The sequence below is a fragment of the Crocodylus siamensis genome, chromosome 6 (genome assembly GCF_052110815.1).
Source record: "Crocodylus siamensis isolate JL-2025a chromosome 6, ASM5211081v1, whole genome shotgun sequence".
Taxonomy (NCBI): domain Eukaryota; kingdom Metazoa; phylum Chordata; order Crocodylia; family Crocodylidae; genus Crocodylus; species Crocodylus siamensis.
This window is the reverse complement of record NC_143400.1, coordinates 78,230,803-78,238,889: the sequence shown is the minus strand read 5'-3', so window position 1 is coordinate 78,238,889 and position 8,087 is coordinate 78,230,803.

Genomic DNA, 8,087 nt, shown 5'->3' with positions numbered 1-8,087 from the left:
CTGTGTCTAGCACTGTTCTTTGATGCTGTTCTGCTCTGTGCCCTAACTGAGAGCTTCCTGTGCTTTTACAGATATTAGGGCTGGAGGGGACCTTGGAAGATCTTCAAATCCATAGAATCATCGAATCAATGAGTCGGAATGGTCCTAGATAGATCATCGAGTCTGACCCCCTGCCATGGGCAGAAATGGGCATGGGGGGGTGGAAGGGGTCATAAGACCCCAGCCAGGTGCCTATCCAGTCTCCAAGGGGCAGGAAGGTGCCTATCCAGTCTCCCAGGGGAGGGAAGTCAGCAGGGATCACAGAAACCCAAGTGTCCTACCCCACATCTCAGATGAGTGTTCTAGCTACTAAATAAAAGAGGACTGTCACCACCATCTCCTCCTACTTTTGTCATGTTTTCAGAGGTACTAGGTGCACTGTGAAAACAGTCACAGAATCAAGCATGTCAGGCAAGACAGCTGGAGAAATGCCAAGTTAATTAAGAGATAAACCACTGGGCACTGCCAAGACTGACATGCTTCTGGACATATCATCTGTGTCTACATGAGCAGCAGACTGCACAGTAACTGGATTACTGTGCCATGCTGTTGCCGCATAGTGTTTTTCTAGCACTGCTGCACAGTAGCAACGACCTACTCAGCAGTAGCTTATTACTACTGAACAGTACCATCACCACACAATTAGTACCTGCCAATGCTACTGTACTGCAGAATCTTGTGTAGATGCACCCATCCAGAAGGAAACATATAGGTGCCCTGAGAGCTTTAATACTAGGAACTTAAGCACATATGTACTTGGGAACTGAACTGGCATCACCAAACACATTTCACCCAGGCCATAAGAGTCAGAGGATGGTTACAACTTCCAGTCACTAGCGACCCAGGCTAGGGAGTTTGCATGTAAGCAGAACTACTGAAAGAAAATAATTCAAAAGGTTGCAACTGACAAACATTACACAAAGAGTAATATTTTCCAAACACCATTAGGTACATTACTACAAAACTGGAGCAGGCCAGTATAAATGTGCGTGTGGCCTTAAGTACTTGCAAGATTTCATTCTTATCAATTCAAAGTATATATTGTTCAAGGATCATTCTGCTTAATGTTTGTTAATTGAAAGCTTTCTTGCTAGTTGTAGTCTTGCACTGATTGCATCCACTAAATGCAACAATGCAAATCTGGTTCATTTAACAGTCCTATACTGGCATCCAGATTATCTCAACCACACTGTCTTTTCTAAAAGCCATACCTCTCCTCCATCACCAGGAGCCATAATAATAATCCATAAATATTGACATCCACTACCTAATGGAAACAAACACAAATACTGGTAGCTACAAAAAAAACCCCTCATAGATTCATAGATTGAGGAGTCAGATGAGACCACAAAAGATCATTGTGTCCGACCCCCTGCCCCTGGCAGGAAAGAGGACTGAGGTCAGATGACCCCAGCCAGGTGACTATCAAGTCTCCTCTTGAAGACCTCCAAGTTAAGTGATAGTAGTACCTCTTTTGGAAGCCCATTCCAGATTCTGGCCACCCTTACTGTAAAAAAATTTGTCCTAATGTGTAACCTAAATCTACTCTCCACTAGTTTGTACCATTATTCCTAGTTACTCCTAGGGGTGCTCTGCTAAATAGCGCTTCTCCAATTCCCTGTTGTCCCCCCTTGATAAACTGATAGGCAGCTATAAAGTCTCCCCTCAGATGTCTCTTGTAAAGGCTGAAGAGATCCAGATCCCTCAACCTCCCCTCATAGGGTCTTTCATGGAGGTCACTTATCATGCAAGTGGCAGTCCTCTGAACCCTCTCCAGATTCTCCGTGTCCCTCTTGAAGTGCAGCGCCCAGAACTGGACACAGTACTCCAACAGCGGCCTAACCAGTGCCACATAGAGGGGAAGCATCACCTCCCTTGATCTTTTGGTCATGCATCTGCTAATGCATGACAAGGTGCAATTGGCCTTGTTGATGGGCTTGTTACACTGCTGCCTCATAGTCATCTTGAAGTCAACTATGACTTCAAGATCCCTTGCAGCTGCTGAGCTTGTCTTCCCCCAACCTATAGGTGTGCTGGAGCACCTTACCTTTATATTTGTTGAATTGCATCCTATTTCATTCTGCCCATTGATCCAACCTGTCCAGATCATCCTGTATCTGCTCCCTGCCCTTCAGTGTGTTAACTCTGCCCCAAAACTTGGTACCATCTGCAAACTTTGAGAAGATAATCTCCATACCCTCATCCAAATCACTGAAGAATATATTAAATAACACCAGTCCAAGGACTGAACCCTGTGAGACCCCACTACCCACCTCCTTCCAGGTTGAGAACGACCCGTCCACCCCCACTGTCTGGGTGCGGTCCCTAAGCCAGTTGGCCACCCACCTGACTGTGTAAGCATCCACTCCACAGCCTGCTAGCTTTTCTATGAGAACAGGATGCAAAAATGTGTTGAAGGCCTTCTTAAAATCCAGGTAGATGACATCAGCTTCAGCTCCTGTGTCAAGGCAGTGTGTAACCTGGTCATAAAAGGCTATAAGGTATGTCAGGCAGGATCTACCTGTGATAAACCCATGCTGTTTTCCTTTCAGCATCGTTTCCTAATGTGGAAAATGAAAGGAAAGGGAAACTGTTAAGGGAGAAAAGAACATTCAGAAGGAGGGTGGGATCAGAAAAGACCGAACAAACACAAGAAACTAGATTCTCCAAAGTGCTTGACTCTCACAGTCTGATATTCATGACACAGCCTGATGAAAAAGCCAGATTTCCAAAAGCTCTCAGGAAGTAGAAACTCTTATTTTCCTCAGATTAGAAACTTGTCCCAAAACAGGACCTGACCAGCTTGTACCACATTCCCATTTATGTACTTTCCTTCTTAACTGGCATTGTGATGGTCCAACTGCATGGACTCAATTCTCATTTCACTGTGAACCTTGAGTCCAACCATCTTTGTCCAAACATTAGTACTTAAGAAGAGAAGTTGTAGAAGCTTTGTGTTGGTCATTTAATGAAGGCTGAATTTCACCTCCTCAGGATTCTGCACTTTTTTAATGCAATAGACATTTGTCCATTTCTTTTCTTCTCAGTTTTTCAAGTGTGCAAGGGGATGACTGGAACCAAATATGGCACCAAATCAGCAAGCTACTTGAAGTTTCTTGAGACCTGGCTGAACTCCAGACCTCTGTCAGTAAGACATAATGAATGTCTTTCTCTAGACCTGGATATTAGAAGTGCCCCTGGGAACATATAGCTAATTTGCTATCTGTTCAAGCAATATTTTAGTGTCTGTTCCACATGACCATTCTGCTGATGCAGATCATATAATTTATCTGAGCAGTATTGCACTGGATTATTTTTTTATTGTTTTATATTTGAAATATAGGGGAAATAAAAAGATTAAATTTCTTCCTAGTTGAGCATTTTAAAAGGTGCCCAGCATGTTGCAAGTTCTCTTTAGCAATACACACCAAATGTCAGCTTTTTACAAGAATGGTTACAGGCAACCAGAAACAAAAGGAGTCGAGTAGCTCATGGCATGAAACTAACTTAATTGCTTTCTACATTTTTATAGCACCAGAAAAGACTTGACCCTACCAAGCAAACTGGCAGGAAAATATAATGTCTCCTTAAAGCAGTCTGACCTTCAAGAACTCCCCCTTATAGCAACTTTCTCTAATCTTAGACAGATACACTTATCAATCACTCTGGGTAAAAGAAAATGAATTTGTCAGGAAAAGTGACATTGCTGAATTTATAGCCAGCAGAATCATTTGTTAATTTGTCCAGTGTCTCTGATTTCAGTTTTTGAGAATTTATCATAGTTTCATAGTTTCTAGGGTCATAAGAGACCTGAGCAGATCATCTCGTGTGACCCCCTACCATGGCAGGAAAGAATACTGGGGTACACCTTGCTGGGGTCATTTGACATCTAGCCTCCTCTTAAAGACCCCCAGGGTAGGAGCCAGCACCACTTCTCTTGGAAGTTGTTTCCAGATCCTAGCTGCCCTGACCATGAAGTAGCGCCTCCTGATGATTAGCCTAAATCTACCCTCTGCCAGCTTGTGACCATTATTCCTGGTCACTCCTGGTAGTGCTCAGAGGAACAGGGATTTCCCCAGTGCCTGCTGGTCCCCCCTGACTAGTTTGTAACAGACCACTAGAAGACCTCAGCCTTCTCTTGTGGAGGCTGAACAGGTTCAGGTCCCGTAGCCTCTCCTCATAGGGCCTGCCCTGCTGCCCCCGATCATGTGAGTGGCCCTCCTCTGGACCCTCTCCATGCTGTCAACATCCCCCTTGAAGAGCGGCGCCCAGAACTGGACGCAGTACTCCAGCTGCGGCCTGACCAGTGCTGCATAGAGGGGGAGGATCACCTCCTTGGACCTCCTTGAGATGCACCTGTGGATGTATGACAAGGTACGGTTGGCCTTCCTGACTGCCTCCCCACACTGCCAGCCCATGTTCATCTTGGAGTCAGCAATGACTCCAAGATCCTTTTCTCCCTCTGTACTGACAAGAAGGGAGTTTCCCAACCTGTAGGTATGGTGCTGGTTGTTCCTCCCCAGGTGCATCACTTTGCACTTGTCAGTGTTGAATACCATCCTATTCTCATCCACCCACCCCTGAAACCTGTCTAGGTCTGATTGCAGCCTATTGCTCCCTTCTAGCATGCCCACATCCCCCACATCTTAGTGCTATCAGCAAATTTGAACAGGGTGCTTTTTACCCCTCGTCCAAGTCACTGAATGAATATTTGACACTGGGGATTAGATATTTAATCCTTGTGCAGTACACTTATATTTTCTTGATAGCAACTCAAGATAAAATCTACTACTAGTTATAGTACAGGCATAAAAGCCTATAATGCAGACTGTAATTCAGTATGATCTCAGGCAAACAACATGAACCTCACTGAACCTCAATTTACCTCACTACAAAAGTTCTCAAATCTTAAAGGGTGTTGTAAGGCTGGCTTAATATTTGAAAGAAAAATATTGTGTCAGAGCAAGGTATCTTTTTACTATGTGGTTTCCATCCTGCCTGCATGGCTAAACTTGATTTAATAATAGTTTCACTAAATTTAAAACAAAAAGCAGAAATGGAGAAGAAGCCATATTATGAGCATAAAATCTCTTGTCATTGTACTGTTCTGCCGCATCCAGACAAGCACAGCCTTTTTTTCCCCCTGGGAGAAATAGAAGTGGTTACACTTTGTGCCGCTGCTACTGGTCTCCAGAGAACAAACATGCCATGCATGCTCTGACACATGGCAGGTTATCCCAGGTGGAGTAGGAGAGGCTTGGACCAGCAACTGTGCTGGCCCCAGCAGCCTTACCTGGGAGCCTGGAGGCCTCAGGGAGCTGCAGCTGTAGTGCTCCTACAGCTAGGAGCCTGGCCAGCAGCCATAGTGCAGCCCCAGCCAGCCAAGCTCCAGTTTTAGGCAGCATGTGCTGCCACCACATACGCCACCCCACCCTACTTTTTTTTTTTTTGCCATGTGTTATTTTGACCCTGGGAGATCCCAGAGTCAAGCTCCCCACCAACCCCCACCCCAGCCCACATGCTGCAAGGTAGCAGTGTGGGGCACACTTGCATATACAGTGTTTGGCACCATAGACAGATCTGCAGCGCTACGTACTGCACACATCTGCGCTCATCTGAATGCAGCCCATCAGGCCAAAAGAATTACGGTGACTTTGAAGCAGAAAGGTCTCAAAGTTACAACAGAAATCATAACATATGGTTCAATTAGAACTAAGCATTCAGGGCTAAATTCTGCTGTCATATATATAGGCAGTTCCCACTGAATATAATAGGTACCATGCACAAGAATCTGAGGGTGCAATCAAGTACTCAGTGGCTGCATCTACATGAAATGTTTACTGCACAGTTGCCTAATTAGCTGCACAATAAATATCTTGGCATCTACATGTGCATTCCTATCAGGCTGGAGTAAAATAATTTACTCTGCAGTAGGATAGTATTGGTAAATACAAGTAAATACTATCCTGCTCTGAAGTAAAAAACTCTGCAGCAGCACACACGTAGACACTGGAGGGGCTGGCTGGGGCATGAGAGTACTTCAGTGTGGGGTCTGCCTGCTTGCTAGCTCCCTCATGGCCCAGCAGGATGAGCCAGGGGGAACAGCCCTGGACTGGTAGGCTCACCTCCAGGGCACCCTGCCAGCCCTGGAGGCTGCTCCAGCCCAGCTCCAAGTTCTGTGCATGAATGAACTATGGAACTTATTGCTCCAGAGTCAATTATTCCCAGGTACATGCTCAAATAGCATGATTAACTCTGGAACAATAAGCTCTAGAGTTTATTCATTCACGGTAATTGCACATGTAGATATACCCAGTGACTGTGTCTACACATAAGCTTTACTGTGGAGTATACTAATCTCCTGTGGGGCAAAGTGTCATTGTCTACATGTACAATGGTATTAGGCCACAGTAAAGTACTTAATGCAACAATAAGATAGCTGTCCAGGACAGTACTGTCTTACACTGGAGTAATTTACTGTGACTACATGCATGTGTAGACACTGACCACAGACGTAAATTGCACCTGGTCAGATGAGCCTTTTGGAAGTCAGACTCCTGCCTGCCACCTAGCTACATAGCTCCACACTTTTAGCGCCCTCATGCCTCAGCCAGCCCCTCCACTGCCTGATGCCGCCACCCAGAGCTGATTCCCCATGCCCTCTGTCAGCCCAGAAAAATGTATAGCTTACTCCAGCTCAAATTGCAGCTATCCTGGGCACACATGTTGTTTACTCCAGCTCAAACCCCTCCAGAATTTATTGCTTTGCATTAACTGCATGTGTAGATGCACCTAGTGGGCACAAATACATATGCAATTAATGGGAATGAATAAACTCCAGCGCAGTTCACACCAGAGTTTATTGCTCCTGGGCACCACTTTTATATGTGCACTCAGGACCACAGCATGTTGAGCTGAGTTGGAGCAGCCCCAGCTGGCAGAGGCTGCTTGAGCCTGCCAGCCCAGGGCTGCTCCAACCTGGCTCAAAGTGCTATGGAGGGGCTGTCTGGGTGCCCCACTGTGGGGCTATCTGGCAGGCAGCCCCCCTCCTGAGTACCTCTGTGCCCCAGCCAGCCCCATCTACACATATGTTGGAGTGTCCTAAATAACACCACCACAGAATAGTACTTGTCTTTATAAGTAGTAACCTATGGTGGAGTTAATTAGTTTACTGCAGCCTAGTAGGGCTGCATGTGAAGATGCAGGGACCAAATTGGGCTGATTCTTACATTAATGTGATTTCAGAAAGGATCTTTAAGGATGCATTGTTTGAAACTTGCTAGCTGGCTGTTTTAGAGAAGTACAGCTGTGATACACTGGGAAATGGAGTAAAGGCTGCTGCTGCTGCTGCTGCTGCTGCTTCTGCTTCTCTATTAATAGAAATTAATGAAATGTATAATCTAAATACAGTACCAGTTCCAGGATCTCACAGGCCCCAATTGCTTGTAATGTGTGTCATGTATTGGCAGTTTTTAAAACAAGCCTCCCAGATGCTTTGTTGAAATCCAATTAAATTGCTCAATGAATGATCAAACACTGAATATTGTTAAATTGTTCAGAAGTATTAGTTAAACAAATAAAATAAAGATATGAAAAGCTTATTTGCACTCTTCAAAATAAGTCTGTTTTCATGGGAAGTCTTTTAAGCAAATCTGGACTGATTTTCTAGTTAGAATGGGATCCATTTCCATACAAAATGGGCCAATTTGTGAGTGAAAAGGGATCAATTTTTCAAGCAAAGATGGCTCTTACAGCATCGACATACAAAAACAATGCATTTTAAATCACATTTTGAAAACTTCTGATTTTCTAATATACTGATAAACCAAACAAAATTGGTGGGTGTGAAGTTGTCTTAAACAAAACAATAAAAATGAAAGTTTTTGGAAGAAAAATCTGAATTTTATTTACTTTGTTTTTTACTAACGTTTGCTTTATTATCCTGTGCTAAATGAGCTCAGGGCCTCAACCCATTTCCTAGCAGTTAACGTGTCCACAGTTCCAACCTCAAAGCAAATGTGCAATGTGGCAGGCCACCCTTAGGAGAG